This window comes from Montipora capricornis, chromosome 4, assembly GCF_036669925.1.
Source record: "Montipora capricornis isolate CH-2021 chromosome 4, ASM3666992v2, whole genome shotgun sequence".
Taxonomy (NCBI): Eukaryota; Metazoa; Cnidaria; class Anthozoa; order Scleractinia; family Acroporidae; genus Montipora; species Montipora capricornis.
In genome coordinates this window covers 31,191,775-31,209,274 of record NC_090886.1, presented here as the reverse complement: position 1 = coordinate 31,209,274, position 17,500 = coordinate 31,191,775, and the positions used below count along the sequence as shown (strand labels likewise).

General features: G+C 40.8%; 1 pseudogene; it reads right to left on the bottom strand.

Annotated features, from left to right (window-relative positions):
- The window catches only part of LOC138046548 (glutamate receptor 2-like), a 29,281-nt pseudogene extending 19,147 nt beyond the window's left edge, over window positions 1–10,134 (bottom strand).
- Between the last annotated feature and the right edge of the window lie 7,366 nt (window positions 10,135–17,500).

Genomic DNA, 17,500 nt, shown 5'->3' with positions numbered 1-17,500 from the left:
GACTTGAAAAGATCTACAAGGTCCAAGTATTCGTGCCAGTAACACAGGGGCACAAGTCCTAATCTAAGTAGCCTGGTATGTAGCTCATATCTGTCCTGAAGGGTAGAGACAAAATCAGTTTGGTGGCCCGGCGCTGTATTCTTTCCAAGCTGTACAATAGAGTAACTGTCTGGGGGCTCCAGACTTGAGAACAGTAAGCTAGAGGTCTTCGCACAAAGGCCGAGTAGAGAGACTGACGAACCGATAGGCCTTGGGTGTCGAAGGTGCTTCGTCTTATGAAACTGAGCATTTTGCTTGCCTTGGCAGTAACAAATTGCATGTGCTGGTTCCATTTCAGGGTTGTGGTGACAAATACCCCAAGGTCTTTCTGAGACTCGGTAACCTCGACGTCAACGTTCTGAAGCTGATAAGTGGAGCTTACAATGCTTTTGTTCCTCGTGATTGACAGGACCCCATATGTGGACTTGTTTAAAACCATGCGCCATTCACTACAACAGTTGTAGATGTGATCAAGGTCACATTGCAGCGATGCGCAGTCATCGGGAGACCTGATTTCACGATAGCACGATAGCAGGGTCACTAACGACGCGGTGGCTTCGTGAGGTGGCCTCATTAGGCAGATCGTTTACAAACACAAGAAACAGGAGGTGCCCTAGGGAAAAGTTGGGAAACAGTAGACTTCCCTTTCAGGAAACCAAACTGCAGTCTGTGAAGCTGACTGGAGATGTGATCAATGATTTTATTGTGAACACATCGCTCCAACACTTTGGACACGACTGATTGCAACGATATCGGTCTGTAGTTGGAAGCCTCCTGGTGGCTCCGCCCTTATGTATTGGGATGATGTCAGATAATTTTCACGCAGACGGGAGATCCCCAAGGCTAAGAGACTTATTGAACAAAGCACACAGGGATCCACAAAAACGCGGCGCGCAAATCTTTAGTAGCCTGGCTGGAATTTCATCAGGACCAGTCGCTTTGTTTACATCCAGAGACAAACGAGCGTCGCGCACATCAGAGGGAGACAAAAACATCTCACTGATCTCACTGGTGTAGCATTTTCCGTCAGACAATGCCTGCCGCGCCTGGTAAGCCTCATCATTTAGCGGGCGCTGAAACTCTGAGTAAAAGTACTTGTTTAGCAACTTCGCAATATCGACAGGATTATCAGCTGCGACACAAGGTTCACCCTCCCGAGTCCAAACCATCTTATTTGGAATGCTGGAACTCCCTGAGACTGACCTGAATGCCAACCAGAACGTTTTGGAACTTGTTTTTGCTCAATCCGCCAGCGATTGAAAAAATTCCTTGCGCTTGGAAGCTATTAGCACTTTAAAAATTCTTCTGAGTTCGCGAAAACGTTTCCCATTCTCGGTCATTGGGCTTAGATTAACTTTACGCCTTGCAGTGTCTTTCTTGTTCAGCAGGTGTTTGACCTCGCGGTCAATCCAAGGCGGTGCATTGAGCCTTTAAATGATTTCAACGGGATGTAAGTAGAGGTCGCACTGAGGAAGGTGTCACTCCAACGTTGCCAGTCTTCATCGATGTTTTTGTTCGAGCAATCAGAAGGAGAGAGGTCAGTCGGCGCTGCGATAATCAAACACAGTTCTGTTGTCGCGCTCGGATGACTTCGTGCGCAGCTCTAGGTCGAAAAACAATAGGGAGTGATCACTGAAGATACCTATTGTTTTAGGTGACGCACAGGACACATCATGACTACCTCAGGGGAATTGGTGAAGATGAGATCCAATATATTATCATATCTGGTGGGATGCATATTCATTTGTTGCAGGAAAAAGTCAATTCCCTGAATTCTCTCGATCCTAGGCCAAACAAACGTTAGCAATGCCTAAACAAACGAAAAAGGGGACAAAGGTAACTGGGAAAAATACGACGAAGAATAAGACGGGGAAGGAAGCAAGCAGCTGGGAAAGAATGGTAATAAACTGGATAGGAAACAACACAAATTGCTTTCTGGTCCATAAGATCAGTACTGTCGAATAGAGCCACAAAATTACCGCTACACAGTTGCCAGGCACATCTTCTCGTGCTGTTTATAATAGGACTCTTTGTCGCTGGCGGCAAGTTTGTCGGCCCAATCCTTGTCAAAACAATTTCCTTGTTTTCGTTTTACGGATTTCTTTGGTACAAAAGGGCAGCTCGATCGCTTTCGCTTTTTTTCTGGATGACATGGCAACAGCGCGATAATATTGTTGCGTGGTCTGGCCGTGTCGAAACAAGGATGGCATGTAACATGATAGTGGTGTATTGACAGATTGCCACAATGACTTGTCAACATTCCATTAAAGGCAATTAGTGAAGAAAACACTATTTTGTTCATAACTTCTTGCAGAAACAACACTTTCTCGATTTTTTTTAACAAGATAGGTAAGATCTATCTTGCTATCGTAAAATACTTTTTCCCCACAATGGTCACATTTGAGGTGAGATGCTACCTTAAGGTGGCTCAAACCAATTTCAACACTTGAAAGAAACATTCTTATTAGAAGGATTGACACTACAACCCTTTACCACTTAACAGCGATGTTATCGTACCATATCTAAAACCAATTTTGCTGAAAAAGATTCGATTATTTTTGTGACGTAAAAAGTTACCGTGGCAACAGGAAAGCCCTGCAAAACACCCCATATTTTGACTTTAACTGCTCCTATCTCAAAAACGAACTCGGTGAACCCCATTTTTTATTTCTGAAATGTAATTAGCATGCTAGAGTGAAACTTTCTGCAAAGTTTTTAAAAATTCTGTGGAGCGAATCCAAAGACACCTAAAATAATTGAAAACTTGAGGTAGCTCTGAATCCGCTCCACAAAATTTTTTTAAACTTTGCATAGAGTTCCATCTTGGTCTGCTGATCACTTTTGAGCAAGAAAAAATTTGGGTTCACCGAGTTCGTTTTTCAGATACGAGCAACTAAAGCCAAAATATAGGGTGTTTTTGCAAGGCTTTCCTGTTGCCATGGTTATTGTTACGTCACAAAAATAACTGCATCTTGTTTAGCAATAATTCATGTTTCATTTGGCTCCACAATATTGCTGTTGGGTGATCAAGCGTTGTAGTGTCAATCCTTCTAATAACAAGGTCTCTTGAAAGTGTTGAAACTGGTTTGAGCCACCTTAAGGAACTTTATAACGTTTTTCATTTTTTTCAAGAGCTTTCATCAAAGCGCTTTCAAGTCTATTTCAAGTTTCACGTCAAAACCGTCTTCCAGAAAGCGAGTAATATTTCCCGCAGCAAAAGGCTTGGAAATAATGTGCTCTCGTGTTGCTCTTTTGCATTTTAATTGCATCATTTTCCTGTAGACAAATAAAAACTCTCCGCACACAAAACGTTTTCTGCGTCATGATAAAACGTCAGACGCAGTTTGAAAGCTTAGTGGAAAGAGCAGTCTTTTAGGAGAGCCGTTCTGAAGAAAAAAAACTGCTACCAACCAGTGAGTGTTCAATTCCACCGTCTCTCATGGCTCGCACTTTCAGAATCCTAGCATCCCGCTCATTGCTCAGATGAAGCCCAAGTCCCACCATCCCAAGAATCGCTGGATTCGACTTATTAGGTCCTGCAAGTTCCTTTTGACAGAAAGCAGAGGAAAAGTCTCTTACAACTGAAATCACGGTGCACCAAAAATAAATGCAAGAGTATATACAAGTGTGTACCATCCCATTTCATAAACAACAAAACAGGGAAATCAATTTGGGCATTTTTTCACACTTGGTTGGAAGCAAGAAGGTGGAGGTAGTTTGAAAGCTGGGCCACAGACTTCCTCTCCTTCTCCTTATAAAAACGAATTAAACAGAAAAGATACTTCACACATACAGAACTTACTCTTCAGCTGTTTTTTCCATTCATTTCCGCGTAAATTTGTAAAGTTCGTTACGAGCGTAACAAAATATTCTTGTTTGTAAGAACACCAGATTCTTCTTCTCCCCAGGGAAGGACGAATTTGCCGGTACAGTTGATTTGTTGGGACACTGGTTTGGTATCAAACATATGCTTTATGCATTAGGACAAATTTGTATTGGGAAAACGTCCTCCGTTCCCACGTATTTGTTAAAATAAAATATGAAATCAAATGATGATTTTAGATTTTCAGGTCCATTAAGTGAGTTCCCTCCGGAAAGTTCAATTAGTTATTTTATAGGTACTGAGATTTATCCATGAAAATCATGGTGAATAAAATTCGTACTGATTTTAATTGTAGCCAATCAGGAGCACGAACGTCAAAATTTCACTGTGAAAAATTATCTTTCGTCCAATCAGCAACGCGAACGACGAAATTTCACTAGTGATGAATGAACGTATCGAATGGAACGTCATCTGACAGCCGTTGAACAAAAACCGCGCGCTTTGAAAAATGGCCGAGGGAAGGTTTGCTTCTGTTTGCTCAGTTGAGGAATTCATCTTAGAACAAGAAAACAGAAATCCGGCTCAAAAAACTGAAGGAGATGAACGATTGCTTGAACGACTTTTGAAAACGAAGGTCGTAGACAGGAAAATGGAAGTTATTCCAGCGGTTGAGCTGAATGAATACTGAATACATCAACCAATTTATCATCTCCGTCCGCACTAAAGACGGCAATGAATACGAGCGGACTTTCCTTCGAAGTTTCGTGGCTAATTTGGAGCGACAACTGAAGAAAAAGGGCTATTCCGCAAGCATATTGGTATTTGACAAAACCAGAGAGGTTCTTTATTCCAAACAAAAACAACTAGAGAAGCAAGGAAAGGGAAATAAACCCAAGGGCCGGTAGCTTTGACAAGCGACGAATTAAAAACACTCTTCCCTTTGGACTACTTTGGAATAAATTGTCGGTTGGGCGATTTTAAACCATTGTTTGTTGCTTTCATCGCCCCACTCCATTTGTGCGAAATAAATTTGTCTATCAAACATTACCACGAAAAAAACCTCAGTACCTATGAAATAAACACATTACAGCATGGAAAAGGCTTTGTACGATTTTTATTCACTCGTTGTTTCGTATCAGAAAACTCACTCGTTCGCTGCGCTCAATCGCTCGTGTTTTGATAGAGGGGGGATATTAGGGGGGGGATACCCAATACGCAATACCGCAAGAAAAATTGGCAAATACCGAAATACCGACGAAATATCGACGAAATACCCGTACCGCATTTAGACCCTTTATAATTGGTCACACTTACTTTATTGCAAGCAGGTATACATATGTCCCTGAATTTAAGTTGTTTTGGTAGTTTGACGGTGAAGTTATTCCCAACTTTTTTGCTATTTTTCACGAAAGGAAAATTGCATTCTTTGAACCTACTGGTAGGCGAATGCAAAATAAAAAGCATGGAGTAAAGTGTGAGGTCTTATAATGAATAAAAATCCTCTTACCTTAAACCAGTTTCCTAGTTTTCCGTTCTGTTTCAGTACAATAAACGATTACTGAAACGAATAACTCTTCCAAATCCAGATCGTGTAGTAAGGAGGAAGTTTGCTGAGCTTCCGATTTGCAAATACCGAGCTTCCCCTTGAAGCATTGGCGCACTTTCGTCAGCAGTTTCCTCAATGTCCTCGTCACTACTACCTTGAGGACCTTGAGAATTTTCCAAGGATGGCACAACAAAAGCAACCGTAAAATCGTAAATTACGTTAATTTCGTGCAAAAATGTCTTCTTTTTTGTGAAACGTGAAAGGCCGATTTTATTTCCTGCGAATTGTGAAAGGACCAATTTATTTCCGTTAACCCCCCTTTACGACCTTTCCTGGCCACCCTCGACAAAGTCAGCGCACGCAAAACCATTATGGACACTATAAGCCATTTTGAGCTTGTTATTGATTGTTATACAGGAAGTCGCCCCAACAGCAATAAACTCCCATATATTTTACCTTGCGTGCGCGAAAACAAAAAGAACCTCCCACGCGCTCGGCTAGTACGAGTTTTCATAATTACATGTGGGACTATTCTGAGACTTGTGAGGTTAATATGTCTAGGGTAGTCAAGCTGTCGTACACGCTGCATAACAAGTCAAACAAACTTACCAAATCCTCTCTCTCAACTTCACAAGGCGTTTTCGCCGTTCTCAACAGCGCATCGAAACTTATTCTCCTTCCGATACTGTTCGCCCCCCTTGCCTTCTTCATAAAAACAAGCCACACAGTCAATAATGACCTCGTCAACCGGAGCAGCCTCAGCCATTCCGAGAAAAGACCATAAAACGTGAGAGGACCTCGAAGACCTCGAATTACCGGTTTACCGATCGAAAAGTCGGGTCAGTTAACTCAAAGGAAACGGCTCATTTTCATTGGATGCAAATACAATCACATTGTAGATTAACTGTCAGAAATTGTGTAATCAGTTTACCATTATGTCAAAACCTTCCATTATATACTTTATAGCTTTACAGCTTACTTCTTGACCTTTATAGCTTACTGAACGTTACTGTGTTTTGTTTTGCATACTGTTCTGACCTGTATGAGGTCTATGAGACAGAAGACTGAGGGCAAATGAACCGTACCGCAATACCGTGAAGAGCCTTCTTTTACCGAATACCGTCAGCCAAAATGATGAAAAATCGCATACCGCCAGGCTAGATGATACCGCGATACCGCACGTAAAATTTTAAATTACCGAAATACCGCATGAAAAAATGAAAAAAAAAGCTGAATACCGCAATACCGTAAACCCCAATGTCCCCCTCCTGATACTACTCAACTCGTGAATAAAAATCGTACGCGCGCATTTTTCATAAAGTAATCTCTATTTTCCAAATGATTACACTGTCTAAATTACCAATTCACTGGTTATCCATCGGTAGTTGTTGTCATTGATTCCAACATACAGTGCCTGTAAAATCAAGATGGTGATAAAAATATCAAAGGTAAATCCAATTCAGTAAGCGAGAACGTATCAGTGGGCCATAAATATAGTTAACGTTAGTTGTTTGTGTGTCAAAAACCCGAGCGAGCGAGGTACCTCGCTCGTTCGGGTTTTTGACACAAACAACGAGTGAATACAACCCCATACAAAGCACTTTCTATGTCGTGAGCTGTTTATTACACATAAGACGAGAATTTTCATTGAAATAGTTTTCTGAAAGCAAATTAGAAACAAAAACTCACTAACAATAGAACCAAATGGAAATTTAATTTAATTCAATAGCAAAGTACGATTTGCACGAGATGCACGAGTGATCCGCTTGGAAAGGCCTTCACGCTATCGTTGACTGGTTATACTTCCACACGTGAAAGAGCTGTACGCCATTCTGATTGGCTGTATAGGCTTTTTTCACATGCGAAAATAAAGTGTATAGATTTGTACAAATAACCTTTATGGAATGAAATTCTCATTTTATGTGTAATAATACTTTTACCAGTAGGTGTTGGATTAGGGTGCACGGCTACTGTGTACAGAGGCACCATAGGCTTCGTCTGCGTGAGGTGTTTATAACCCTTTTCGTGGTCTTAACAGGCTTTCGGAACACACCTGACTTCCCTTTAGTTGATTCAAGAATTATGAAGTCATCTTATTTTAAATAAACCAATTGAAAACTATAAGTCAGGTGTTAAAAGAAATACATTTTTCCAAAAGCAATTTTCTAGCATTCGCTCTTCTACAGCTGAATTTCTTCCAAGTATCATAGTAGTGCGCTGATTGCAAATTAAACTGTTTCGAAGAGAATAATCACAGCAAAGGCGCCTATTTCGATCGAACCTTCCATCCCGATCATGGACAAGTAAAAAATTAACACTGTTTGCGATGGTCATTGTTTACGTTTACCTCATTCATAATCGTAACCAAGTCCCTTTCATCGCAAAACAGAATGATGTCCTTTATGAGTGACTTGCGCAAAAACGTCAATGACTTGCCCAACTCTCCCCTATCGTGCACCGCAAGTTCCGGTATCATATGAATATCAAACCGCGGCCATCGGCGAGCTTTTGCATAGAAATGGGACGCTTGTTTTACTCTTGAAGCTGTAAATCATTAAGACTACAAATGTTACTGACATCTTTTGCTACCCTTTAACAGTTTTTGATGATTGTTATGTCAATCTGTTTGAACCCATTCATCGGCCCTGAAAGATTTTTCAAGTGGAAAGAATCAAATTATTTATGTAAAAATTTTGAATTTCGTGCTATTTGGGTTATTTTCACGTTTAGAAATTAATACCCCTTTACTTTAACGAATATAATATTACATTACACTTGCATTACATATAAGCAATGTTGCAATTTTCTCTAAGTGTCTAATAAATGTTCGTTGCGAAGAAAGTGAACCAAGAAAATTGTTCCATTGCTTAATTTTTGTGGGGAAAATGAGAGATAGGGTAGTGGGATGAGGTTTTCTGGAGATAACGTTTTCTCCGAGTACAGAAAAAGTAAGTTCTCTGGAGGAAAAAAGTTTTGTCTCTCCAAGACAAAAAGGCAAAGGCAAAGGCAAGGTCAAGGGCCAAGTCCCTGAGTCACTGGTGCTCACACAGCCGGAGCTTAACCCGGTTTCTGCAGCATGAAGCAACTGAGACTATTGCTGATTGAAGCAAAATAGAGAAGAGGGTAGCTTGAAGCCTCGCCTAACTTTCCTTGAAATAGAGCCGGATTTTTGTATAACAAAAAACTCGGAAGTCAAATATGTTCTCCTAAGAACAAGAATTACGATAAATATTAGCAGGGTTCGTACAATCTTACCATCGTATACAACGGCTACTTTCGAAAATGAAAAGGAGTCCATGACATCAAACAGAGCCTGATTAACGACTTGATAAGACGGTCTGATAGACGAGACAAACATACGCGGGGTGGTGTCTTGAATAGGGTCCACGGTCACCATGGGAACACGAAGCAGGGTGCTGAGATCTGAGGACTTCTTATCCCCACAGGAGAGGTCAATGATGGATACAGCATTGGACAAGACCGACAACACTTCTACGAGAAAAGGAGTTTGATAACAAGTTACAAGTGAAAACATTAGACAGTTGTCAACGAAAAGAAACTTGGAATTGCAATTCACAAGTAACTTTCACAAATGCGTGGTTCACAGATGGGAACCAACGACAAAGACCTATGGAAAACTCTTTGTGCGGTAGGGTCGTACCTCTTGTTGAACACTATATTCCATTGGTCGTCTAGTGCCGTACTTCCTATTGTTTTCTGTGCTAAATCCATTGTTCCTTCTATTGGTTTTTTTGGCCAATCCTGAAGACCTTTTAGTGAGGTACAACACGACCCGTTTTATGGTGACATGCGATTGTTAAAAAAAAGTGTAAAAAAAAATTGTTCCTATTTTTCAGGTGCAAGGTCGCAAGATGGCAACTGTACGCCTTAATCACAGTGCTATTACAGTTTTGCGCTTTTCGTCAAGTTATTTTCCTATTCACAACCTGCTTGATTCGTTACTTCTACAAGAAAAGGCTCCTTACCGTTAGAAAGAAGGTCTTTCCCATCAACCATGACAGGTGTTACTGTGAACTTATGGCCTGGAAGATTCGTCTTGTGGGAAAAGTTGTAATCAATTACGTACTTTAGAAGATGAAGAAGGCTTTCAGTGTTTTTGTTGTACAGAGCTCCTGTTTTGTTCAGTTATATAACAACAAAAAGGATAAAACTATTTATTTCAGTGGTTTGGGTGAAAATAGAGGAGAATGAGAACACTGAGTCAATAAGTTATTCCATCACAAACCAGCCTCTAGTTAGTTGTCCCACCCTTCATAAACATATTATCGATCATTTATGACTTTATATTACACGACTTGTAATCGACAAACGAAAACAATATATCTCAGAAAAAAAGGGAAGGAAAAGGAAAGCTCTTGGATACATTGTAGTCTGTCAAGATCTTTTGAGAAATCCAAGCTCGCTTGCAATCATTAGGTCTGCAACATACCTATCTTCACATGAATGCTCTCCTCCAGCGCAAAAGTTGGACATGATGAAAAGAAAAAAAGAAAGAGGGCAAGAAGAGAGGAAGACCCCATCCAGCGTCAGAATGTAGAGTAACGATTACTAAAACTTCCAAGATGCCAAAGCCTGCGTTTTTAGTTTTCACATGGCTTGAAACAAACGTGAAAGCCTAGATTCTTTCGAAACTTTTGATGTTTCAAAAACAATACTGCGTGGATGTTTTCAAGTGGTGTCTGCATTCTATAAAAGTTTGATCGTAGCATAAATAATTGACTTCAGTTTGCATCTCGAAACACAGAGTTCAAATGAATAATTGAGGCAACTGTGACCGTGGCACGTCAATTTGAAAGAGGCGGGTAAAGTTGAACGAAAGATGTAAAATGTTATAAGTTTAGGAAGAATGTACTCAATTTGACCTAACGTAAGTTTAGGATTTTTTCAGTATCAAAACTACAAATATATCTTTCTCACACTAGCCTGGATAAATCCAAGTAAGGCGTTTTTCGCCATACCCTCTCGATATCAGCACAAGTGTGTGTAGCAACAAACCTTATTGACGAGTGATATTATCTGGGCCCACAACTTTCATATTTGCATCCGTTTTCTGGTAAGTTTTTAATAAGACATGACCTCTCTCGCAACGCCTTTTACTAAGCTTTCTACGAATGCGTTGTATCGGCTGAGTGAATGTTTCGCGATTTCCATAGTCCAAATTTGTCGCGCAATCACAATCCTTAATAAATTTGATAACGGATTATGCACTGTTTTGAAGCGTCTATGTTTAGTTCACATACATCTGCTTGACTAACCAATTTTGAGGTCAGTGAAGGCGATTATGGTTAACGAAACTGACCACCCTCACTTTTTGACCCTTTCGTAGTTTCTCGTGTGTTTCGCTAACTCCAATCGGGAGAAAGAAACAAACTGTCAAAACAAATTTGTGCCATAATAATCACAATCTTAATTACTTAATTGACCGCTCCCATTAGGGATTTTCAGAGCTAATGGAGAAATTGAGTATCCGGCGCGCATGCTCTTATTCTTCGACAATTTTAACGTGAGCAAGATCTTTAAGTGCTGGTATGATCAAAAATCAATTCCTTTTTTTCTTCAGATTTTGAAAGTATTTGCTTGACACCTGTTTGTTTGTTTGCTTGTTTTTTTGTTTGTTTGTTTGTTTGTTTGTTTTATCTTTATTTAAAGAGGGAGACGTAATAACCTGTTACAGTTTTCTAACTTACGGCCCTCTCCCAGCATTTCACTCTCCCAACCATGATACACCACAGAAGACAGACCACAACACCGGGAACTACATGCCCTACACCTGACTGACCAGTTTGACCTCAGAGGGTTGGATTTAGGAAAAAGTGACGTCATGTACTCACGAGCTTAAAATTTCAGCGAGTAAATGCAAATTATTATTTACGCAAAATACGAGTTTAAAAGTCTGAAAGCCCGAGACTCACTGGAAACTCCCATGCAACCTCGTTCCAAGGGTCTCTCTTCTCTGCCTCCATTGTCGTTGATAAAAGACCCCGGTTCACGCTAGTCACGTGGCACTCGTCGACAAACATTTTCCCACTAGGGTAGTGTTTTCGTTATATTTTGATTCCGCAAACCGCAACCGGGCGAAAGAATATTCGTTTAACAAGGCATTTTTTGATACGATGTTAAGTATCAAACAAGGTCAAAAGACCTGATGTTATATTCCCACAGGAGATGAATTCCCACAAAAGTGGTCAAACTAAAAGCAAGAGGTTTTGTGATCGACAAGACAACTTCAACGTTCAGCGGCGATTGACGTTCACTTTTAAAAAAATTGATTTTGTTAGTAGCCAAATTTGCTTCTACAGAACAAACACTAACATAAATGAATACACCAAACACTACGTTTGCTTGATAAAAATGTCTCTTTTATTTTACCGCGGCTAAAAAAAATACACGCTATTAAAGCGCTGTGCAGTGGTAAAAAAAAGTATCTTAACGAAATCGACAATTCACACGAAGTTGCTGAAATATAAATATCGTAAGTCAAAACTGTCGACTCGCTGTACAAGATTGCTACTTTAGCAATCACGTTGTTTAAATTCGAAAGAAAGACGAAAATCAAAGAACAAAATAAAATACCTGCACATGCTAATACAGTTTGATTTGATGGATTTGAGGTCGATATGTGACATGAGAACTCAAATAACAGCACACCGGCTGATCGCTGAACATGTTTGTTTTCCATGGATAAACGTTTCGCTTGTTTTCTTGCACGACAAAATCTTCTTTTCTTTAAAATTGTCGCAAACGATGAGCATTTTTCGCTGATCCGGACCTTCACTCGGGTGAAAACTTGAATAACGCGAGGATATTTTCTGTGGCGTCCAATCGATTTGACCACAACTTTTTTCCTTTCACGTCGAATTCCATATGTGTAGTACATAAAATACTGCCGTCAAACGTTTTGTGAATGGTTATCTGGCCACAAAATCAATTGCGTGCTGATTCCCTTCTTTGCAATGTCGACAAGGCCTACATTGCCACCCATCTCCTAACAAACATTTGATCAGTGACCTCCCGGATTCTGGGAGACACGTGACCAGCGTGAACCAGGGTTTTTTCTCAACGACAAGGGAGGGAGAGAAGAGAGACCCTGGGAACGAGGTTGACCCCCATGCCGCATATAAATTCAGTCCGGCGCGTACACACGCATTGCGTTCTTAAATTAGTGAGTCTTTGAAGTCATTTTGTCCTCGATCCAGCTCAACAAAATTTGAAAGTTAGTAACGGCGAACTATTAAATAGAAGATTTCAGTAAAAATAAAGAGACGTCTTTTTGAAATTAAGGCTAAAAACCTGGGTCACTTACTGTTTAGTAAGCATAGGTTTGAAATCCAAAAAAAAAGAAGAATTGAGTTTTTTGGTCATACAGTCGAAGCTCTCGTAAGCGACCACTTCGGGAATTCGAAAAAGTGGTCGTAACTGGAGCTGGTCGCTTACGAGAATGGGCTGTCGTAAGCGACCACGCCCTAAAACAATAGAGGCTGGTCGCTTACGAGAGCCTTTAGCATAAAGGTTTGGATATGAAAATGAGTTATTAATAGTGTTGTATAGTATAGTATTGTAGATAATATTTAGTTATTGCCTGTCATAGAATGGGTTTGCGAAGGTATAATTCACGCATCCACACGGATTAAAAACTTCAAATTTCTCATTAAGATGACAATGCGTAGCACAGCAACTGCCAAAAAGTGCTAACGCACCGCTACAGCGCTGAGGCGCAATTATGACATCACATATCAGTTCTCTATAAAAAAAAGTAAAACAGTAACGGTTCAGACAACAGTATTTTGAGTCTCTAATCTAAGTCTTTTAAGACTTAATAAAGAAGTTCTTGATTGATGATTGTTTCAATGAGTGGAGCTGTGAAGCCACAAAGACATCTTTAACGCGTGCAACGACTTTGCACAGTTCTTCGTTGCCCTGCCAATCAGAAAACTCCGCTAACTTATTAATAATACCGAGAGCTTCCTTGACAGAATTGACCTCTGGAGTCTTCAAAGGAAGATCAAAATCATCGCTAGCTTCGTCGTCATCACTCTCCTCAACAATCTCTTCTACAATTTCAGAACGCAAATTCTCTCTCCAGTTTGGCGGCTCACAAACAAAGGAAAGGTGGTCGTGACCGGAAAGCGAGAAAATCGCGCGGCTGGCTATGGCTTGGAAATACCGTGCACCTACATATTTTCTCGGGACAAAAATATGTCAATACCTTGGATGAAGTCGAAACTTGAAAGTCTCAGCTATGACGTTTTATAATCATTTTATTGTTTAAAACTGACCGCAGTTTATGAAACACTTAGATCATAAATGAACCACTCATCTGCTCCACTAAGCCGGAAATCACCTTGAACTTTCAATTGAGATCTTCAAGAACGAAACATTAGCGCAATAGTGTATGTCATGCATTAGGGTTACTGTTAATATGATCTAGAACTGTAATCTTATTAAAGATGAATTTTCCGCTGGTATTCCAGTAATTGGTTATGCTCCAATACCTTCGCGCCTCCTGTCTCACCTACTCACTTGTTCTAATTATGCATAACTTTTGATTGGTTAGTCCCTGGTATTTATAACCTTTGTGACCGTTGAATATTCACTCACGCTAGCGATCCACGCAGTTTATACTTCAGCATTTATCCCACCCTCCCGCCCAGCTTACTGCAGTCGTTGTTATTTTTATTTACAGGCCGTAGGGATGCTTGTTATGAAGGGTTCCGCTGTTTCAAATGTGGAAAATACGGTCATTGGGCCAAAGACTGCCGTTCCGCCTTCTGGCCAGGAGGTCACAGTTACCAGTCCTACAATCACAACTCCTTACCAGTACCTTCCTACAACAAGCCAACAGGAATTCAATCAAGCCAGCCAGCTATCAAGTATCGAGGAAGACTTAGCGCAGATAGAAGAAATTGTAGAAAAATTCGAAGTGGACAGTGGGCTATCTTTAAGCGTGAAGGGTAATCTGAGAGCTAACATCGAGTTTTGGAAATCTATTGGTGCGCCTAATTTTATCTTATCGCTAATTGAAAACGGTTATAAATTACCTTTTGCTAGTTCGCCCGAACCCGTGAAGCTCAGGAATAATAAGTCTGCTAGATTCCATGCCGATTTTGTGGACCAAGCTATCCATGAGCTTGTTCTCTCTGGGCGTGTCTGCGTAGTTGCTAAGAAACCCTTGGTAGTTAACCCCTTATCTGTGTCAGTACAGCCATGCGGTAAAAAACGACTAATTCTGGACTTACGCCACGTAAATAAGTGTTTACTTAAACAAAGAGTGAAATTCGAGGATTGGAAGGTTGCTCTTTCCTAGTTTACAAAGGGGTCTTATATGCTTTCCTTCGATTTAAAAAGCGGTTATCACCACGTTGAAATTTCCAAACACCAAACTTACCTTGGGTTTTCGTGGGAGGTCGCAGATTCTAGGGATGGAGTATTTTATGTATTTACCGTTCTTCCTCTCGGTTTATCCACTGCCCCTTATGTCTTTACTAAGCTCTTGAAACCTTTGGTAAAACGCTGGAGATTACAGGGTATCTGTATAGCCATCTTTCTAGATGATGGTTGGGGCATAGTCCAAGATAAACAAGACTGTCACGCTACTGCCCGAGCTGTTAGAAACGACTTGAGCAGTGCAGGGTTTATAGCTAACGATAAGAAGTCGGTATGGGAGCCCACGCAGGTTTTAGACTGGTTAGGCTTGACTTGGAATTCGATCCTGGGCACTTTAAAAATTGTAGATAGAAGGATTACGAAGATTTTAAAAACCATTGACCATATTATCAACTCAAACTTTAAGGTTTCGGCGAGAAGTTTGGCTTCTTTTACGGGTCAAATTATTTCAACGGGTCCTGTCGTTGGTAATATTGGTATAATTATGACAAGACATTGTGTCATGTCCACCTTGTGTAATGACCGTTGGGATACGGAGTTTTACCTTGACGATTACTGTCCGGAGGAATTGTATTTTTGGAAAACAAATCTTAGCAATATTAACAACAGACATTGTTTCGCATATACCTGCTCTAGTTCATTTGTTTATTCTGACGCCAGTGCTACGGGTTGTGGTTCTGTTATTGGCTTCAATAACGAGTACGTGTGCCATAGAATGTGGACGGATTCGGAGAGTCTACAGAGCTCCACGTGGAGGGAGTTATGTGCGATAGAATTTTCTTTGCGTTCGTTTGCCCCAGTCCTTAAAGGATCACATGTCAAGTGGTTTACCGATAGTCAAGCTGCTGCCAGAATCGTTGAAGTAGGTAGCATGAAGTTGGACTTGCACAAAATTGCCAGAAGAATTTTCGATATTTGTGTTCAGTCAGGGATTTACCTGGACATACAGTGGATTCCCCGCACTTTAAATCAACAGGCTGATTACATTAGTCGAGACGTCGATGATTGGCAGACTACCAGTGATTTGTTTTCGTCCCTAAATGAGCGCTGGGGGCCGCATTCCGTAGATTGTTTTGCTAATTATTATAATCATAAGCTACCCCGATTCTTTTCTAGGTTTTGGAATCCCAACACGGCGGGTATCGACTTCTTTATTCAGCCACTTCGAGGAGAGAACTGTTGGGTGGTCCCGCCCGTTTCTATCGTTTCTAGAGTTCTTCATTATATGAAGTCTCAAAACGCTGTGGGTACCGTTGTTCTCCCCTTTTGGCCTTCGGCTCATTATTGGCCTCTACTGACAAGTAAATATCTCAAGTATATATCAGCTTATAGCATGCATATCGGGAACCAATCCTTAACTCATGATAGGAATCTCAATTCCCTTTTAGGATCAAAGGACTTTAAGGGGCATTTCATTGCTCTAAGGATGAAGTTTCTTGACTAGAATTATTGCTCGTGACGTCTGGGGGTGGCGGCACCTTCCAGCTTATCTGCTATGATTAGTTTCCAGCGTTTGCTTGGGTTTTTGGCTGTTTCTGCTGGCTGCACCAGTGACGTTGCATTTTATTGGCACTGGCCATCTTAGATCAAGGGTGACTGCACCCGTTTGGAATGTGAGAATAATCAGTTCTGACTTTGTAGGCACTGGCCTTATTGGGGGATGGCACTGATTATTGGTACAGCTGCTTGTACGGGTGACCTGGCACCCGCCCGGAATAATTAGTTTTTTCTGGAATTATGAATTGCATGGGTTTTACCCCGCTTTAGGAGCAGTCGTGAGCTTCAGGAGCAGTCGTGGCTCAGTTGGCTAGTGCGCGGCTTTCGGAGCGAGAGGTCCCCGGTTCGATCCTCGGTGACTTCAACGTCTGTTTCGACTTTCCTCTGATCCGTGTAGCTATAGCTTTAAATCCCCTTAAAACGGAGCACTGACAGAGGGAGGGGGGTAAAGGGCGCACCGTCGGCTTCCATTGATACCAGCCTCGTAGCTGAAGGAACTACCGACGTTAAATAAAGTTACTTTACCTTTTAACTTTACTTCGGAGTGTTCTTATTTGTAATTTCAGATACTTAGTTCAAGCGGAGCTTGGGAACCTTTCCTGTTTTCGTCTTCACCAAATTTTCGCCAAATCGTGAGTGTGATGTTACAGTCCCGGGCGAACTCTACAACTAAAGCCTACCTTAGGGTCATCAAAAGGTTTTTAAAGTGGTGTAGGAGTAGGGAATTAAGTGTTCGATTGCCTTTTCCCGTAAGCACAGTATCGCTTTATTTATTTGAAAACCATCAATCTTGTGCTTCAAGCGCGTCTTTAGTCCAAGCTCATGCTGCACTTAAATGGTTTCACTCGTTTGTGCCTAGCCTCGACCGTAATCCTCTGGATAGTGAATTTTGTAAGAATTTAATTGAGTCAGCAAAACGCATTAAGTCTAAACCAATTGCCAAGAAGAAACCTTTTTCGTCCCAGATTATTAAGGATATTCTAGACGCTTATAATAAGGAAGATGCTAATTTGAAAGATGTTAGGATAGCTGCCTTATGCTCGTTAGCTTTGCCGGATTTTTTCGGTATAATGAGTTGTGTAATATTTCACCCAACCATATCGAATTTCACAGTCAATACATAAAGATTTTTGTGCCTCGTAGCAAGATTGATGTTTATAGGGAGGGTAACTATGTCTATATAAGTGCAT